This window comes from Mus caroli, chromosome 6 (assembly GCF_900094665.2).
Source record: "Mus caroli chromosome 6, CAROLI_EIJ_v1.1, whole genome shotgun sequence".
Taxonomy (NCBI): Eukaryota; Metazoa; Chordata; class Mammalia; order Rodentia; family Muridae; genus Mus; species Mus caroli.
This window is the reverse complement of record NC_034575.1, coordinates 74,466,029-74,486,589: the sequence shown is the minus strand read 5'-3', so window position 1 is coordinate 74,486,589 and position 20,561 is coordinate 74,466,029. Positions and strand designations below refer to the sequence as shown.

Below are 20,561 nucleotides of genomic sequence, written 5' to 3'. Positions count from 1 at the left end.
AACTGTGAGAGAGTAGGTTCTTGTGGGTCAGTTCAGCAAGGTAATAGTGATTTGTTACAGGTGTGATAGAAAACAAATACCAAGTGTAATTATTTTCACTTTTAAATTGTCATAGATGACAAAAGAGAAATATAATGATGTGACTCTAAATGAATTATTTTAATGGAAAAAAGAACAAAGACTTATCTATCCTCTGTAATTTGAACTCAGTGATTTTTTTCTATAATGCTGTTTGCTGGTGAATGGACAAATTACTATTGGTCTCCATGTGTGCTAGACAAATAGAACACTGAATTAAAATTAAAATTCACTTAGAGCATTGATTTTTAATGTGAAATGGCTTTGATTTTGCCTTCCTGTTTACTTGTCCATAAAGAATGAATGACATTTAATGCATTGTTGGAGTCTTCCTTGGTTCCTGTTTGTTTGTTTGTTTGTGTATTGAGCTAGGTCCTTGCATTTATCTCTGTTAAGATTTAGATCTTTCTGTGTCAAGCTCCCAAACAGTGTCATTATACTGCACCCACATTTGGTTAGTGTCTCTTGTTAGAACCCCTCACATTTTGCCAAGATGGATGCATTCCACTTGAATGGTTATGGACATCATATCTAGGAATTCATCTATCATTTTCTACAAATATAAAAATTTAAAAGTCCACATTTATCTTTTTCATTCTTCACCTAAAATCAGCTAATCATCTCTTTTCACAACATCATTAAACAACAATAAAATGTTGCATTTTCATTTGTGTATGTGTGTGTACTTTGTGTACTTGTGGTTCATGTGACCCTGAAGGCTATGAAGTAGAACTGGAGTGACTGGACATTGTGAACTGCCTGACATGAATGTGGGGAACAAAACTTCCATCTTCTGAAAGAACAGCTAGGACTCTTAACTTCCGAGCCATTTCTTCAGCCTTGTCTCCCCTCCCACCAATAAATAAATAAATAAATAAATAAATAAATAAATAAATAAATAAGGAAGAAAAATAAAGGAAAAGAAGAGAAGAGCCATCAGTCTTAATGCTGCTGAGACTGGTCAGGGAAGTAGCAGAGCTCTTCCTTATCAGGAATATAAACCAAATCCTGATGGCAGAGGAGAGTGGCAGGTGTGCACATTAACTTACAAGGAAACAGCTTTGCCATAGGTGTTTATCGTGGTGGTCTGATTCCCTTCTAAGCAAAATGTCAAGCAGTATTGCCACTAAATAGATTCATTTTATTATTTTAAGTAACATATTACATTAGCTCACACATTTTGTTTCTTCAAACTGACCTCTGCATCTTAAATTTAGAGTGGCCGTTAGTGTGGTGTCTTTCGTTGGTATGTAAATATTGAACCAAAAGAATGTAGATATGCAGGCAGATGATAAGCAAAGCATCCCACCCAGATAGTAAATATAGTAGGTTTCTGAGTGGTTAAATAGCTTTAGGGCAACAAACCACTCTGCTGTCTCTAAACACTTGACTAAGGATACATTTTTAAAGCTGAGAGTGCCTTAGTTTTTAAATGTGTAATAGGAATTACAATTGATCTTTTTATCTTCATCAATATAATGTGGTGTATTAGAAGCCCAACCAAGTGCTCAGTAGATACTAGCTATCATTTCCTTTGTTTTCAGACATTTTAAAAACACTCTAAGAAGTAGTTGCTTATGTCACACATTTCCATTTTTATTTAATCACCAAATGTCCATTAATGCATGCTAGAGATACCCAAACACTGCAATATGCAAAGTATCCATCTGTAGTTCTGCTGAACTTAAATTTATATGCTATAAGAGGTGTCTAAAAGGGGGAATGTAGGGCCTGGAGAGATGGTTCACTAGTTCAGAGCACTTGCTGTTCTTCCAGTGAACCCAGGTTCTATTCCCAGCACCCACATGGACACTCAAAACACTCTATAATTCCAGTTCAGGAAATTAATCTTCTGATGCCTGTGGTCACCAGACATACACATGACACAAGTGTACAAACAATACATCTATACGTGTAAAATGAAATAGTGTAAATATATTTGATGAGAATATGGACTTGATTAAAAATTTAAGAATACTGTTATTATCCTAAGTTAAAAACAACTTGCATCTAACACTCTGGTCAAAATAGAATTTTCTATTTTGTCTTTTTTTTTTAAATTTTATTAATCATTCCATTCATTTACATCTCACTTTCTGGTTACCCCCTCCATGAACCTCCCCATCCCATGATATCCCACTTCCTGATTACCTCTCCACCACCACCCCCATCTCACATCTGTTCTCCCCTGCCCTTTTGCCAGTATGAGAGTGTTCCCACACCCACCCACACTGTCTTGCCCCACCGTTCCAGCATCCTGCTACTCTGGGGCACCAAACCTCCCTAGGACCAAGGGCCTCCCCTCTCACTGCTGTTGGGCAAGGCCATCCTCTGCTACATATGTGTCTGGAGCCAAAGATCCCTTTAGGTACACTCCTTGGTTTGTGGTCTAGTCTCTGGGAGAACTGGGTGGTCAGTCCAACCTATGTTGTTCTTCCAATGGGGTTGCAATCCCTCTCTGCTCCTCCAGTCCTTCTGCCAGCACCCCCACCAGGTTCACTGAGTTCAACCTGACGGATGCCTCCAAGCATCCACCTCTGTACTGATCAATTGCTGCACAGACCTCCCCATAAACTGCCATACTTGGTTCCTGTTCACAAGCACCTCTTGACCACAGCAACAGTGTTGGATTTGGTATCTGCAGACATAATGTATCCTCAGGTGGAGCCGTTCCCCTTTTGGCCTTTCCTTCATTCTCCATTTAATTTTTTGTCCCTGTTCTTCCTTTGGACAGAGACTTTTCTGGGTTAAAATCATTTTTTATTAGATATTTTCTTCACTTTCATTTCAAATGCTATCCCCAAAGCCCCCTCTACCATCCTCCTGCCCTGCTCCCATTGAGATGGGTGGGTGGTTCCATCCCTTGACCCAGGGGCTGTGCTTATCTACTGGAGGTCGTCTCCACAGGTTCTAGATCCCCCTTCTCTGTGCAATATAGCTAAAGTCAATCCTATTGGGTTCTGGGATACTCATTTTTCCCTGGTATCTGGGACCCATCAGTGGCTATTCCCAATTCCTCATGCCCTCTGGTACCTATTTTTATTTGATTTCCTGACCCCTCTCTACCTCTCTCAAGTCTCCTCCAGATTCTGATACTGCCACCATTATTTCCTCCTCCTCCTCCTCTTCCTCTTCCTCCTCTTTCTCTTCTTCCTCCTCTTCCTCCTACTCCTCCTCCTTTTCCTTCTTTCTCCTTCCCTTTCCCCTTCTCCTTCCATTTTCCACAATCATCCTGTTCTTCCCTCAGTGCAAGACTGAAGCATCCACCTCTTATCTTCTTTCCTTCTATGCTCCATATGGTTTGTAGGTTTTATCATATGCACTGTGAGCTTTAGGGCTAATATCCACTTATTTGTGAGTACATACCATGTGTGTTCTTTTGTGTCTGGGTTACCTCACTCAGGATGATTTTTTTTTTCTTTTTTCTTTTTTCTTTTTTTGGTTAGGATGATATTTTCTAGTTCCATCCAGTTACTGTGGATTTTATGTCATTGTTTTTAATAGCTGAGTAGCACTCCATTATGCATATGTACCACATTTTCTGTATCCATTCTTCTGTTGAGGGACATCTGGATTGTTTCCAGCTTCTGGCTATTATAAATAAGGCTGCTATGAACATAGTGGAGAAAGTGTCCTTGTTATATGTTAGACCATCTTCTGGGTATATGCCCAGGAGTGGTATAGCTGGATCCTCAGGTAGTACTATGACCAATGTTCTGAAAAACTGCCAGACTGATTTCCAGAGTGGTTGTACTATATTGCAATCCCACCAACATGTTGAGCCAGAATCAATCCTCACACATAATACACATGCCCTAACACAGGCTCTTTTGCCTCATTTTAACATAAGTTTTATAAATATATAATTTTAAATCTAATGGTAATTCACAATTGTCTTGTCTTTAGTAGCATGCATTTTTCCTTTTTTAATAAAAAAGCAATGTTTTTGATTGGTTTTTGAAAATTAGATGCAATATGTGTACATAATTTTCCCCTTCCTCTCCTCATCTATTCCGAGCTTCTCCCTCAACTACCTCTTCACTCAACTGCATGTAGTCTCTTTCTTAAAAACAAAGTAAGAAAACATGGAGTCCAGTTTGTGCTGGCTGACTGCTCCTGACCCAGCTTCAGAAACCTTTCTTGTCTGTGTTGGAGAATTCCCCCAGAGACTATGTCAAATAAGTCAGGCATCATGGAAGACATACTTTGTCTGTTCCTGAATTCTTTCATCATTGTTTCCTGAGTTTCCTTGATAACAAAGACTGGTCCTTTTGTTATGGTAATGTGTGAGTGTAGACACCCAAGATTGGTTTAATCTCATGGTGGCCAACTAAAACTCCATTTTAATTAGTAGCATCATCAGTGGGAGTTGGGGAGGTGGCTTAGTGGATTAAGAGGTGACTGTGCAAGCATGATGTTCTGAGTCTGGATTCCCATTTCTGGGTCTGTCAGTTCCATGGGGAATTGCAAGACTGATATGTCCAACACTGGAGAATCTCCTGGGACAGTCAGTGTAGCTGAATAAGGGATCTCCACGTTCAGTAAGAAACCCCGATTCAACAAAAGAAAAAAAAACATGGAGAGGAATTAAGAAACCACCAAACCTGGGCTGGTGAGATGGCTCAGCAGGTAAGAGCACCCGACTGCTCTTCTGAAGGTCCAGAGTTCAAATCCCAGCAACCACATGGTGGCTCACAACCATCCGTAACAAGATCTGACTCCCTCTTCTGGAGTGTCTAAAGACAGCTACAGTGTAATTACATATAATAAATAATAAATAAATCTTAAAAAAAAAAAAGAAAAAAGAAAAAAGAAAAAAGAAACCACCAAACCTGTAGTCTCCTCATGCATATGGATATATACATGTGCACATGCGTGCATGCACACACACAAAAAACCCAAACAAACAAAAAACAAAACAAAAAATCATCTGTAATGCTATTTTTAATTCTTTATTTCGGATAGTGCAGTCACTTTCTTGTATGTCCTTGTCAAATATGGCCTGTGCTCTATCCTGGCTATGTCTTCCCCAGCCCTGTAACCCTCCAGGAAATATGACCATAAACCTTAAAAGTTCTTTCCTCATAGCTGTGGCCTTCCCCTGGATCTTTGTCTTTTTATTCATTTGCCATGGTCTGGTTTTCTCTCTGTGTGATTATATGGTACACGAGCTCACATCTATACCCATCTGGGTTTCACTGAGCTAGTCAGTTGGAGTCAAGACCACCCTTAGGTGAGGGTAGGAAGGACAAGCATACCAGCAGGATGAGCCTGAAAGAAGCTCAGGAAAAAAAAAGTTTTCCGTTGATCTGTGGCGTAAAGTCAATGAAGAATGAAAATGCTGGTTTTAGTATGAAATGACCCGATAAGAGAAACAGGGCTTCTCAAGTGGTTGTTGGTCCAGCCTGGGGCACCCACACACCAACTTTCACACTTGTCATCAGCCCAGGGTGCAGTGACACTGAGAACCACACACATTGTTGTCTCCTAGGCATCTCGGAGGTGTCATATTAATATTAGCAAGTGGGCACGCATGTCATAATCATTTGATTGCATCCTTTCACCAATGCCTTCTCCAGAAGCCTGGCTTCCCTTCTCATCAGCTTCATGGTCAGGTGTGAAATCCACACCAAGGCTCTAGCTGCCTATTTCTTTATGTAGCCTCCGGCAGATCCGGAATCTGCAACTGCTTAACTGGTCTGTCTTGTTACCATTGTTCATGTGTTTTAATTTTCTTTTCTCTGAGGGCTTTTTAGCTTGTTGGATACAATGTATGTATATAACCTAAGTTTAAATTTTACTCTAGATTATTCTCCTCTTTTTGCATGTTCCCTCAACTATGTCTCTGAGAAGAGTTAAGTTCACTGAAGAGGGAAAGTTTGAAACTTGAAAGAGATACAAACTCCAGCCATTAAAGCTCATTTTGCAGATGAGTAAGAGAGGATTCCAGCAGTTACGAAGCCATCATGAAGCAAAGGCAAACTCAGCAAAACCACTTTTGTTCAGCCCAAACAAACCACACTCTAACTTTCTATCCTTCTGAGTATTCTCTTGTTTAAAGTCCTCACACTCCCCAATCACCTTTTCCTCTTTTCTGCTTTGTTTCTGATTACTACTGTCTACCCCCCCGCCCTCAGGTCACAGGCACACACATGCAGGAACACAGCTATTTGTTACATCTAGTTCCCACCTGCTCCTTGGTCCTGTGGTAATATTCACACACAGTTCAAAAGCCCCTTTGCCACAGACTGGACTCAGTTGGTAAACTCAACCCGTGGGAGAATTCAAGGTCCCAGTACTCAAGTGGACTAGGAGTCTGCAAAAATGACAAACAGACATGGATGCAAAGGAGTGTTATATCTGAATGTAATTTTTCAAAGGGAGCATCAGACTTATAATACAGAAGAAAATAAGTAAGTTAGGTGACACATCAGCCAAGGTATGTTGAGGTTACCTGATGCTAAATTACTCATTACATAAAACAGAAGAAAGCATACATAAAGATTGGCAGGAATCAGGCAATGTAACAACTGAGACAAAGTCAGCCCTATCTAAGGACAGCTCATTCTTTTTTTATAATATTTAATACTTTATATTAGATATTTTCATTTACATTTCAAGTGCTATCCCCAATGCACCTATACCCTCCCCATACCTTGTTCTCCAACCCACTCACTCCTGCTTTCTGGCCCTGGCATTCCCCTGTACTGGGGCATATGATCTTCACAAGACCAAGGGCCTCTACTCCCATTGATGGCCAAATAGGCCATCCTCTGCTACATATGCAGCTAGAGACATGAGCTCTGGGGGGTACTGGTTAGTTCATATTGTTGTTCCTCCTATAGGGTTGCAGACCCCTTTAGCTCCTTGGTTACTTTCTCTAGCTTCTCCATTGGGGGCCCTGTGTTCCATCCAATAGATGACTGTGAGCATCCACTTCTGTATTTACCAGGCACTGGCATAGCCTCACAAGAGACAGCTATATCAAGGTTCTATCAGCAAAATCTTTCTGGCATATGCAATAGTGTCTGGGTTGGGTGGTTGTATATGTGATGGATGGGGCAGTCTAGGTCAGCTCATTCTTAAAAGCCAGGTGTGAGGTCTTTAAGCTCCAGGGCCAAGGGATTTCATGCCCAAGCCATAGTTTTAATTCTAATTTATTGTTTAACCCACCACCAGCCAGCTCTTAGTAAATACCTAGCTATGCTTTTCTTCTGGGCTAGTGAACATATGTACTTGGAAGTTTAGCACTTGCTAACCTTTTCATGAATAATGCAATACTCTAGTTCCTTTTTAAACCAAAGCCCAATCTTCTTCCTAAACCATTGTAAATTCCTGTATGTGGGAGTGACTCAGCTATTATACTAAGTGATTTTGTGGGGGACCTCCATTTACCAGAGGAGCCCACCAACTTTCTTCTATTAAGTAATGTAGTCTGCCATACATAGCTATAATAAGAATTCTAAACTTTGTTAAGCTTGCCCTGAAATTTCTAACTCTACCTAGTAGATTGTAATGCCTGATTTCTTTCACTATCTCTCTTTCAATACTGGAGGCAATTCATCTGAATAATTAACATTCTTACTAAATTCCAAGCCCAGGGACAGGAAATGGACCACCTAGGACATTGGGACATGGACAAGGCCAGGAAGCAATGTCCAATCTAATTTAGATATTTGTCAAATCATTCCTTGGGGTTACCTATTAAAAAACAATACTGAAGGAAAGCAGGTGGGACCATTCACTGACTATTGCAAGGACAAATCTGGAGCATATCTGTTTATGGGATACCAGAGACTTTCCAGGAGTCAAGTTTCGGTGAAACTTTGTGCCTCGGACTGCAACCAAGCTTTTGGACTTTTCATGCAGATTCCACTGGAGTAGGTGTGGCAACCCTCAGTGAGGTAGAATCACTCTTCTCTGGGGACATAGCTGTGGTAGGTTGCCTGCACAGGAGTGTATGGCCACACACCCATGTGCGTTAGGACAGCACTAACTGGTCTCAGGACTCTTAATAACAAAAGGGAGAATTTGCAGTTGGCATGGAGATAGCCTAGGGAGCATAAGGGTGAGTTGCAAAGTGGTCCCTGATAGACAGCTACCATCAAACTACAATGCTTACAGGAATGTATAAAGAATTCAAAGAGTAAATTAATTTTTTTTTATTACTAAGAAACAACAACAAGTATAGGCCCTCAAGGCTGTTGTGCTGGAAAGTCCCAAGAGTTGATCCTAAAGTTCTGTCAGGGTTATTCATTTCCCAAATACAGTGTATTAGCACAGCCTGGGTTTCCTGTTTGATTCCAGTCCCCAGTGCTGTTTTTGCCCCCTTTGCTCTTTGCCAACACTGTTGCCAGGCCCTTTACTCCGGGAATTCAGCAAGGGGAAAAATGATAGGCTCTGTGTCCAGCCTACTCGGGTCTAAAGCCTCATTTCTTTATCTTGATTTGAGATTGTTGTGATTTTGCTTTTGAGAATCATGACTGACATCATTCAAAGGCAAAAAAGAGATAGTCTATAAAAATTTCCTCAAAGGTTTTCTCCCAGAAGGAATGCAAGCAGCATGTTCTATGCCTTTCTAACTAGATACACTCGTGAAGTAGAGTAAGAGTCCTAATGTTGGGGTGGGTAAAAATGTATAGTGCTAATATGCCAGAGAGGCAGCCATATAGATTACCATCTATAATTGATGAGTGAGGAGTTGTAAGTTGTAGTGACTTTGTAATCATTGTTGTAGTGACCTTAAACCAAAGATGTATTCGTTTTAACTGTGTGTGAGTGTGTGTGTGTGTGTGTGTGTGTGTGTGTGTGTCTGTGCACATGGGAGTATGGGAATATTATTGAATGTGCTCACATTGGGCAGAAGAGAGTATTAGCTCCTCTACACTTGGTGGCAGTTAGCCATCAGATGTAGCTTCTAGGAACTAAAAGTTTAGATCCTGTGCTAGATTAGCACCTGTTTCTTAACTGTGGAGCCCTCTCTGTAGCCCAGTTTTAAGCTTTTCTGCTTCAGTATTGCTCAGAGAGGGCCAACTCCAGATTTGAAATTGAAGTACTTCATTAGGACAAGGCTGCATTGCTTTGCCTGGCATCATTTATAATTTTACTTCAATGCCATATTATCATTAGAGTGGATTCTTAATTTTGGGTTGAGTTTTCATTGTACTAAATTTTTGTATTTATTGAAATATTTTTGTAAATATTAGTCTCCTTAAAATACCTCTAGTTCCTATTATTCTTCAGTGTCCTGAAACCACAAGGGAAAAATATCTGGAGGTAATAATCCACTATACAAATTACAGCGAGTCTTCTTAAAAATTGAAAGCTATTTTTCAATAATCTGTGGATTTTATAACATAAGCAACTTTACAGAATGTATTCTTACTAAACATAATGGAACACACTAGGAAGAGCAAGCATGGGAAACATCAATCCAGTAAATATTAGAGTCTCTTGTTCTCTGAGAAACTTTGAAAGTCAAAGATGTGACTCAAGGGTCTTTGGGATAGTAATAGAATTAAGATTAACATTCAAGGGGCTGGAGAGAGATTACTCAGTGGTTAACAGCTCACTGTTCTTCTAGAGCACTTGAGTTTGGTTTCCAGCATTAACATAGTATGGCTGACCATCTCCTGTATCTCCAAATTGAGAGGATGTGACTCTCCTGGCATTTTTCACCACCATCACACATGTGATATTACATGATGGCAAAAAATAAAGAATAATAACTAAATGATTGGCATTCAAAATATTGGAAAACAAGTGGTCTAAGTTGAAAACTATGTAGAAGACACAGAGAGTAACAACCAAGAGGAGAATATGATACCATTTAACCTCTGATGATTTCTGTAGGTTAATGAAGGAATGAGATGCATAACAGTAATATCATGAGACATGTGGGAGATAGACAGACAGTAGGTAAAGGACTCAGTGTGATGCTTACCACATAATAGGTACTCATCGGTGTTAGGCTTGATGTTATGAATGATGGCTTAAAACCATTGTAGTTCTGTGTTCCCACCTGCACAGCTGGAAGAGTTAGCTGAGAAGAAAGTTTTCCTTTTCCTAAATTTGAGGACTTTGAATAGCATGCATGCTTGAATAGGAGAGAATATATGTATTTCTTTCAAAATGTGCCAAAGCTATGCCTCCAGTCAGCTATCTGGAAGCCATTTTTGAGCCTTTGCCATTGCTTGGAACGGTGGCTGAAAAGCCAGTGCTCTTTGTAACAAAGTATATACATTGAGTTTTTGCCCAGAAAAATCATCTATTGTTTTTCTTTTGAGAGCCTATAACCATTCATCATTGCAATATCCCTTGGCTTATAAATTGGAAGTGTTTTATTTTTTTCTATTTTTTTAAGAAATATATTTATTTTTATTTTATGTGTGTGGATGTTTTGCCTGCATATATGCAGGTTTGTACACAACACAATGCGTATGTAGTGCCATAAGAGAGAGTTGGGTTTTCTGGTTCTGGAGTTACAGTAATTAAGCCTCCACTCCTAGTAATTAAGCTAGGAACTGAAGAACACCGTTACTCTGGAAAAGTAACCACAGCTCTTAGCCATTGAAACATCGTTCTAGGCCCATTTTCCCCTTAGATTTAATCTTCATATACTTAATAAAATTACCAGAATAGTCTGTATTAAAGTTATTTTTTTTCACATTTTCGTACTGAACTTTCTAAAATCCTATCACCACGTAGAGACATATCATTGGGAAGAACTCCATTTCTTTAAGTATTTCCTTAGGCAAATGAAAAATTAGAAGTGAAGGTAAAACCATAAAGAAGGATATAGAGTCTATTGTAAAAAGCACTTTTGCTAATTAAGATGAGAAAGATGTTTGGTCTGGGTCAGATTGTTTTCATGCAGCGTTTTGTAGATTGCTTTTCTTGGGGCACCAGCTTATCCCAGCAAGTGTAAGAACATCATGAAAACTATGTCAATGGCTACTGCAAGCATTAGTCACACTGAAAGTTCACTATCACTGAACATCAGGATTCTGTTAGTTTCTCCTTATGAATCTGATAACTGAAGTTGGCAAGCACAAAAGTGGCTTCTAACTTAGTAAGAAGAGAATGTTTAGAACTAAAACTGAGGATATGACTCAGTGAGAAAAGTGCTTCCTGTTCAAGCAGGAGAGTCTAAGGTTAGAGTTCTGGCTCCCATATAAACTCCAGTGTGATAGCAGAGCCACTGGGAAGCCAAGACAGGATGTAGCTGTCTGGGGAGCCCAGCTGAAGAAATGAGGTATCCATCAAATAATGAGAGACTTGTTTCAGAATGATTTGAAAATAAATCTAAAATAACACCTGTAAATGCATGTATGCCTGCACCTGCATGTACACGTACATTCATTCNCCCCCCCCCCACACACACACACATTTACACTACATTCTTTGAGCAATAAAACCTCTTTTCGGAGCTGGGTGTGGTGGTGCACGCCTTTGATCCCAGCACTGGGGAGGCAGAGGCAGGTGGATCTCTGAGTTTGAGGCCAGCCTGGTCTACAGAGTGAGTTCCTGGACAGCCAGGGCTACACAGAAAAACGATGTCTCATAAAACAAACAAGCAAACAAAACAAAAAATCAAAAACAAAACAAACAAACAAACCAAAAAACATTCTTTTCAGCATCTGCCATCAGAATAAATATTCAGCAGAAGATGGCTTTGAGAAGTTGACGCCTCTTCAAGTTCTTTCAAATGGTTCTTATCTAGAAGTTAGCAGAGTGTGCACAGGAGTATTTCCTTAAAGTCTGACCCCTGGGGGATAAGCATCTTTCTCTAAATTATGATGAGAACAGCTTCATAGGGCACTCCTGGTGGTTGCTCTTTTGAAGGTACTACTGCAGTTTTCTCCTGGAGACTTTGCTAAGGCACACTTAAGCAAGCTGTGATGTTTTGTGTTTTGCAGCATCTTATATGAAGGGAGTTTCAGCAAAATAAATACATATGTAAGTAAAATCCCTGTACTAGAAGGGCCTATTACATTTCACAAAATGCAAAGATTGCTATGTTTTAAAATCTTTCAGCTGCTCTTTCTGTAACTAAAACCTAATGGCCGTTTAGTTTGTGAGTGTTTGGATTTGATATTTCCTAACCCATAGGGAAGATTCAAATATTGATATTGAAAATTTTACTTACCTAAAGTGTGGGTTAGGGTAAAACGTTCTTTTTTTTCCCTTCTTTCCTGCTTTGCAATTTTATGTAGATACATTGTAGTATCATTGACAATATATGCTTTTGGTACTTAAAATATCTTCACTGTTTCGACAAGGATCTTTTTGTTAACCACAGATATGTGACTTTCAGTTTTTATATGATGTAACTGAAGCTGAATCTGATAGTTTTGTGTTGTGGTACGTGTTACATTTTGTTTCTTAAACATATCTGGGCACTGGTAAGATAGGAAATTAGTAGGCATGTCTCTTATGGTTTATAAAACTCTACCATTGATAACATTCCTAGGTTTCCTGTAAGATAAATTTAATTGTTTCATATTCTGTCATTTAAACTGGATCAGAAGAGATATGTGTAAGTGAATCACGAAAACATATTTGTAAATCCTGTGACAATTTTAAATACCATTTAAATAATAACATGTATAAACACCTCTGATGATGGAGTCTTTCTTCCATTAGGAGATTCTCATCCATTTGTACATGACTTATATCTTGCCGTGAAATGACACTCTAACAATGGCATCTCTTACAAAGCAAACTAATTAATTGGTGGTGACTTACAGTGCAGAGGTTCAGTCCATTATCATTGTGAAGGGAAGCATGGTGACACACAGGCAGACGTGGTGATGGAAAATGAGCTGAGAGTTCTGCATCTGGACCTGCAGGCAGCACAAAGGGACTGTGAACCACTGGCCTAGCTTGCACATCTGAGACCTTAAAGCCTTAAATGTGTAGTGGCACATTTCCTCTAATAAAGCCACACCTGCTCCAGCCAGGTCGCATCTCCTAATAATGTAACGCTCTATGAGTCTATATGGGTGTTGTTGTTGTTGTTGCTATTTTTTATTTTTATTTATTTTATATATTTTTTATTTATATATATTTGTGTGTGTGTGTGTGTGTGTGTGTGTGTGTGTGTATTTGGTTTTCCAAGACAGGGTTTCCCTGGCTGTCCTGGAACTCACTTTGTAGACCAAGCTGTCCTCAAACTCAGAAATCTGCCTGCCTCTGCCTCCAGAGTCCTGGGATTAAAGGTGTGTGCCACCACATCTGGCTTGTTGCTATTTTTTAATAGTTTCCTTCTTTCTTTCTTTTATTCTTTTTTTTTTGTTTTTTGGAGACAATGAAACTTTATTTAAAAACCAAACCACTTGGAAAATATATTGCAGGCTTGACACAGCAAAAAGACAGATGTATCACTGTTTCAAGTAATTAATTGGTATAAATACAACATAGTACTTATCCAAAAGATAAGGTGCTATGTTAGGCCAGCAACACTGCACTGCAAAGAAAATAAAAATAAAAAACACCCAGGCAAAAATGGCATTTGGCAAGAAAGTGTGTGCCTCTCTTTTTCTACAGTGGTCCTAGCTCTCTGTGGCCCAAGTTGCTCATTTTCTGGCTTTCTTGTTGATATAAGGCTCTGTAGATTCAGAGCTGATTAATATTGGGTTCACACTTCTCAACAATTCCTAGTTACTGTTTATTCTCAGCGACTGGCATGTGACAGCCAACCCTCTTGCTTTTCATAAGGATGTGTCACTTTGCTGCACAAGTCAGTGAAGAAGGCTGTTTCCCATGTTTACTGTGTGACACTGTCCGGCTTCTTCAGGGGCNTCTAGAGTAACAGAATTTGAAGAAATGGACATTCCCATCTTGATGGTACATAATACCAGGAACCTTTAGAAGTGACTCAAACCACTCCGCCTTCTGTATCTTAGATCCAGTATGCCCTGCATATAAGACAAAAAGCAGCAAAATATAGACTTGTAAAGGAAATCCTTTCCTCTGAATTCCTAGCCTACTGGGTTTTGTTTCCCAGCATATGGAAGGTGGTGTGGTGATACTTCTGGTCAACAGGATTTGTCAAGCTTCTCTGAGGAGATGCACCACTCCTCAGATTTTACCAGCAGGTTGAAGAGAGCTGCCAGCCTGGATGTTTGTAGTAAGAAGCTCAGCTCTTGGTACAAGGTTGATCTCTACTACAGAACAGATACTTGCATATGAATATNTAGGANCTAGACCTCTCCTCTGAGCTATCTGCGATCCAAATCTTAGCACCAGCTTCTTCCTACTTCACCTTCTAAGATCCGGATTTAAAGGGACTAGTGTCCAGCAGTGAGCAGCATTTGCCTGGAACTTGCTGTGTCTAAGTTTTCCTCATTCNTAAACGTTGCTTAACATATTAAACTTCCATTCTTCCTTTTAAATAGCCTGCCCGCAGTCCCAATGGTCACTGGCAAACAATTTTATTTCCTGATGGATGACAGAGACTCCTTCATCTTCTTGGTCATTGTTGGGATGAGGTGCATGTGGTCATCCACACACTTGGTCACACACTGTCTAGCTGTCGCTTCACCTGAAGCTCCTTAGTTCCTGCATCCATTGAGTCTTTGGCTTTGTCATTGCAATGCATGGTGCAGCGGGCCAGGCGGTCCTGGAACCTTTCCAGCTCGCTTGAAGCCCAGAGCCTGGGCTTGAGCCAGAGGCGCATGGCAGCGCTCGATGCATTGGTGCACCTGCTGCATAGATGCTTGGGTGTCTTCACAGCAGTTGGCGCTGCACCGGAACATGAGGCCCTGCATCTTCAGGATGTTCTCTCTCTCCACACTTTTCACCATGGCGTCCACAGCCTCCTGCACTCGGAGTTGCTGCACCTCCGCCATGGCGACCCTTATTCTTTTCTTTCCTTTTTTTTTAAATTCAAATTATTTATTTACATCCCCCAAACTGCCCCCTCCCAGTGGTTCCCTCTTACAAAGAATACTCCCTTCTCCTTTGAGCTGAGAGCTCTGCATCTGGATCTGCACGCAGCAGGAAGACACTGTGAACCACTGGCCTGGATTGAGAATCTGAGACATCAAAATCTTCCCATAGTGACAAACTTCCTTCAATAAATCCACACCTACTCCAGCAACACCATGCTTTCTAATAGTGCCACTCCCTGTGAGCCTATAAGGGCCATTTTCTATCATACCACCACAGCTGGCATTAGAATCACATTTATAAAGAAAGATTCCCCTTGCAAGGACGGTCAGTCAGAGAGCGGAACAAGATTTACTTTTAGGAAATTGAACTCCTTGTATGTCTTTACATAGGGGTGATGATCTTTTTCTTGTTGTTTGGTTTGTGTGTGTGTGTGTATGTGTGTGTGTTGTTTGCATCTGTATAGGTGTGCAACATTCCACAGTGTGCTTATGGAGATCAGAGGACAGTTTGCAGAAATTACTGTTCTTCCTTTTGTGAGTTCTGGTGATGGAACTCAGGTTCTCAGGCTTGGTGGAAAGCGTCTTTTCCTCTGAGACATCTCTCTTGCTCACACTCATGAATTCCTGCTCCTCTTTCCTGCCTCTATTGAAATTATAAACAGATGAACTCTTCTCTGTACTGTTGCCAGATCGACAGCTGATGATGTGGGGAATTTTCTTTTTTCCATCGTTTAGTGTTCATATTCTGGGAGTAGAGCATTATTACTATAAACTTGTTCTGATTTTTCTAAGTTTAACATAATATTAACACGTACATACATACATACATACATACATATATTCCTATACACACACATACATACATGCATACTCACATACACATATACACATATACTCATACACTCATACACATTCACACTGACATTCACACTTAACACTCATTTATATATAATCATATATAGAGATATCAATATCACATATACACATTTGCATGCACACACACACATGGAAACATACACACAAATAGATGTACACATACACTTATACATTCAGACTCACACATAAATAAACACACAAGTGTTCAAAACCACTTATTTTCTTTTTGTATGTATGTGAACATGTGTCTCTGTGTGTGTATGAACACATGTTTGTATGTGTCTGTGTGTGTCTGTGAGAGATTATGGCTGTATGCATTACCTCTGCTTCTTCCCCACAAGACCACCTCTAGGCTACTAATCCCTTCACCTCTCATCCTCCCTAGTTCTTATTGGACTCTCTCTTTCCAAAACTATGGTTAAAATGCAGCATCTCCCTCCTACCTATGTGCCATAAGAGCTCAGCACCACTTTTCCCTTCTGAACTACTGCTGCCTGTGGCTCAGTTGGCATCACTGTACATTCAAGACCATAAGCTGCATTTGTGCCCAGAACTACCCTTCTTTCTTTCATTTCTTTCCGTCTTGGTTTTTATGGGTTTGTTTTTTTGTCTGTTTTTGTTGTTGTGTAGCTCTTCCTATCCTGAAACTTGCTGTGTTGACCAGGCTGGCCTGGAACTCAGGGATTCCTCTGCCTCCTTGTGTCACATTTATAGGCTTCCCTCTGTACAATAGTTAAGTTCTGTATCCAATACTAACTTACTTATTCTTCACAATGTCTCGGATGGATATTATTATCTCTTTTATTGATGGATATTAAGGATAAAGACAGTAAACTGCTTATGGAGTCCAAAGCACAGGTTGCAGATGTGGGGTTTGAGGCCAGTGCAGGCAGTGACCCAGGCTTACACTTGTTCGTTTCCTACTTGAAGCATGAGGTTGACAAGCAGGAGTATGTGTGGATTAGGATGGATATTTGGGGTTGTGATGTGGACAATATGTCTTCCCATGCCTAACTCTCCTACCCCTTCCCATTCTGCCCTAGTCTATCCCTCTCAGCATCCCTTTTAGACAAACTTTACCCCATCTCTAAAAATATAGCTCCACCTAGTTTCTATTTTTATGCAGAATCTTGGTCTTCTTGTGCTCTTTGGGTAATTTACCCTGCTTTCCTTACTTATCTGCTGTGTTTACTGGGTGTGGTAATCAAGATCATAGATCTCTATTTTGAGTTCACAGCTCTCTCCTGAGCATTCAGATCGCTTTGCAGCTATTCCCTAGATGTAAGCACCCATGGGCTTCCCAAATTCAGTTCAGCTAAAATTATACTTATTTTGTCCCTGGTTGTCATATTATCTTGTACTTCAATTTTAGTGGATGCCTGTACTGCTAGCATTATGAGTCCAGCCCTGAAGTCAGGTGGTATAAGCTCTTTTATATATTGTATTAATTACATTATATTATATTTTACATTTTATAAGCTGTTGTTAATATCACTGTGCTTAATATGTTCCTCATATTTCTCCCTTCCCAAGTCATATTCATATATATATATATATTCACTTATTTTATGTATATTAGTATGTATAAATGCTTACATGAGTAACTTGGTGTGTGCTACATGTGTGCAGAAACCTGAAGAAGCCAGAAATGAACATTGGATTCCCTCAAAATAGAATTACAGGTAGTTGCATCTCAACATGTGGTTATTGGGATCAGAAACCTGCTCCTTTGCAGTACCAGCACAGTCTCTTTTTTGTTGTTGTTGTTTCTTTGTTTGTTTGGTTGGTTTGGTTTGATTTGGTTTTTGCAACAGGGTTTCTCTGGATAGCCCTGGCTGTCCTGGAACTCACTCTGTAGACCAGGCTGGCTTCAAACTCAGAAATCCGCCTGCCTCTGCCTCCCAAGTGCTGGGATTAAAGGCATGTGCCACCAATGCCCGAAAACCAGCACAGTCTCTTAGCATATTTTCTATTCCCTCTTCCATCAGTCTTAAATATTGTCTACTCTCTTCATGTAGACTTTGTTCATTTCCTGAACTGTTCTAAGAATCCTTGACTGGCTTTTTTTCCTTATGTTACTTAAATTCAGTCTATCTTGTAGACAGTCCTTAGCTTATCATAAAATGAATTTTAAGTTTCAGCTTTGTTAACTGTGTGAGTGTGTGTGAGTGTGTGTGTGTGTGTGTGTGTTTTCGGGCACATGCACCTATGGGCATGCAGTTCCCTAGAGAAGGCAGAACAAAGTACTGGATACCTTAAAGCCAAAGTTCTATAAGCAGTTATGAGCTATAAGCTGTATAGTGTGCTTGCTGAAAACTAAACACTGTTTCTCTGGAAGAGCATTGAATATTCACTCTTAACCTCTCAGCAATCTCTTGTCAACGATTGACTTAATGACTTAAAAACTTTAAAATGATAGGAAATTACTTTTTTGTCTATAGCATTTCTGCTTTGAAGTTTTGACTTTTATGTCTTTCTGCCTTGTCACATGAGGTACAATCTTCTCTTGTAGTGCTGGGCAGTGGCACCAACTTCCCATCTCCAAGTAATTTTGGTATTTGAGAACAGCCTGTATTTTATGTTGTGCTGTGTTGCTTAGCTCTGATGTTGGGAAGTTAAGAGGTGTTTTATTTAATTTATAATAGATTAAATCGGACATAACGTCATCCTGAGGAAAGGAGTAGCTACATCATTGAATTTTTCCTACTAGACTATTAATCTGACTACAGACTGCTTTTCTTCAATATCCTCACTCAGCTCTCCCTGCATTTTAGAATGGTATTTCTCATCATCCAGGAGCCAACTACTTTCACAGCCTCAACTCTTACTAGGACCTGTCTTAGCCTAAGAGCACAGGTCTCCTATTCAGTGTGATGCATTTCTCTGTAATTCTTACATACCCCTCCTCTCACTCCATGGGAAACTTTATTTCTGCTTTTAGACCTAGTTGGACTCTTCTCACTTTGAGGAAACCTGTGATTGTTATCCTTCATTTATTCTCAGTCAGCTGTTTTCATTTGTTAATGGGGGGAGTCGTACTAGATAACTGTAACTCTTTGAATCATACAGATGCTGTGTACCTTCATACATCTAGCAAATACAGGTCAACATGTGAAAACTAAGTATTTAGTGATTATTTTTATGAATTTTAGAGCCAAGTCAAGTTGTAGAACTTAAGGATTTAGTGAATATTTGAATGGATTTACAAGAGCCAAGTGCTTCCAGATTCTGAAGGTGAGTATTTGCCACTGAACTCAGAGTAAAGGCTGCAGAACACTGCTATAACAGAAGAAAGAGCAAATAATGTGATGTACAAGGTTGGTGTGAAAGAGGAAAGCAAGAAGAGCCTGATGCTCTGTATACAAACACAGTGGAAAGGTGCTATGGAAAAGATGACAAAGGCTATCATCAAGCTTTGTTGACTGCTGTACCTGGAGCCTGATGCTGGAACTACAGACATAATAGGGTGACACCAAGAAAGCAAGTCCTGAGTAGCAGAAGTTACCAGAAGAAGCAGTGAGAATAGAAGAGATACCAGAAGAACATGCTTTCAGAGGTTTTTGCACTTTAATGCTACATAGTGACTAGTCAAACTTCCCATTTCTCTCTAAATCTCCCCTGAAAAGTGCACTAAGGTCAACATCAATCTTCTGAACTGTGGTCTTTTGTAGAAACACTGTTGACAACCTCTGATATCCTGCACATAGGGTCCTACACTTTTCTAGGCCTTGTCTTTCAGAAACTCGGTGTTAAAGAGGTGTTTGAGGGAAAACGGTCTAGATAAAAACTGAGGATATTCATGTTCAGGAGGGCAATATAGTCCATAGCTCTTACCATTGGTACCAGGAGGTTGATCATCCTTGCTTTCCACGAGGCTGTAGAGACTCTCGTCCTGAGGTGGCTTCTCAAATATTAGTTAGTTATGATGTACCAGATGAATAATGTTGCTGTGCTAAACACCCTATGTAGTCCAACATCTTCTCTCAGTCTCCTACAAAATCCTATTCTCTTTTACTGTGTAAACATCCAAGAGTAGAACAGTTGTAACCTTTCCAGACTAATCTCTTTATAGCATGCCTGTGACATTTTTTGTTTCTTGTTTGTTTTTTTCAGGGCTTTTTCTGACTTGATAACTTAATCCATGCTTAGTGATGAATATTATTCCTTTGTCTGGCTGTACATGCATTTTGATTCACTCATAAAATGATGGATATATTGGTGACATTCAGGTTTCTAAAGTTATGAGCCCATTAGAGGTAAGGTACATTGAGGATTTTTTTTTATCACACAGTTTGAATTCTTTTAAGTAAACACCAAGAATTGTGGCTACTGGTTCAATATGAGTACGTATTAGAAAATGATTTGTTTTATAAAAAAAAATACTGTGATAAACAAAGATCTTCACTTCATAAGAAGAGGACTAAAGCCTAAGTGTATATTAGCTTAGTGGTAGGTAAGTGTACTGATTAGACAAGAGGAAGGTCTTTATGACCCTGAATGCATGGTCCTTTCTCCCTTTCCTTACTACATATCAGAAGAGTGCAGTCTTAAAGACTACCTTGATCTTATTTTTTCTACTATAGCTTCCACCTGCATTTTTATCAACTAAATGTGTGCTCACCTATCCTTTTCATGTTCTTTTTTTTTCACAATTTTTTTATTATGTATTTTCCTCAATTACATTTCCAATGCTATCCCAAAAGTCCCCCATAC

At 39.7% G+C, this 20,561-nt stretch overlaps 1 protein-coding gene and 1 pseudogene across 4 annotated transcripts in view; one reads left to right on the top strand and one right to left on the bottom strand.

The window, feature by feature from the left end:
• Positions 1–20,561, top strand: part of Ctnna2 (catenin alpha 2) — a 1,082,633-nt gene that overhangs the window by 70,223 nt on the left and 991,849 nt on the right. The gene's annotated exons all lie outside the window — the stretch shown is intronic.
• LOC110295853 lies at positions 14,101–14,933 on the bottom strand (annotated as a pseudogene).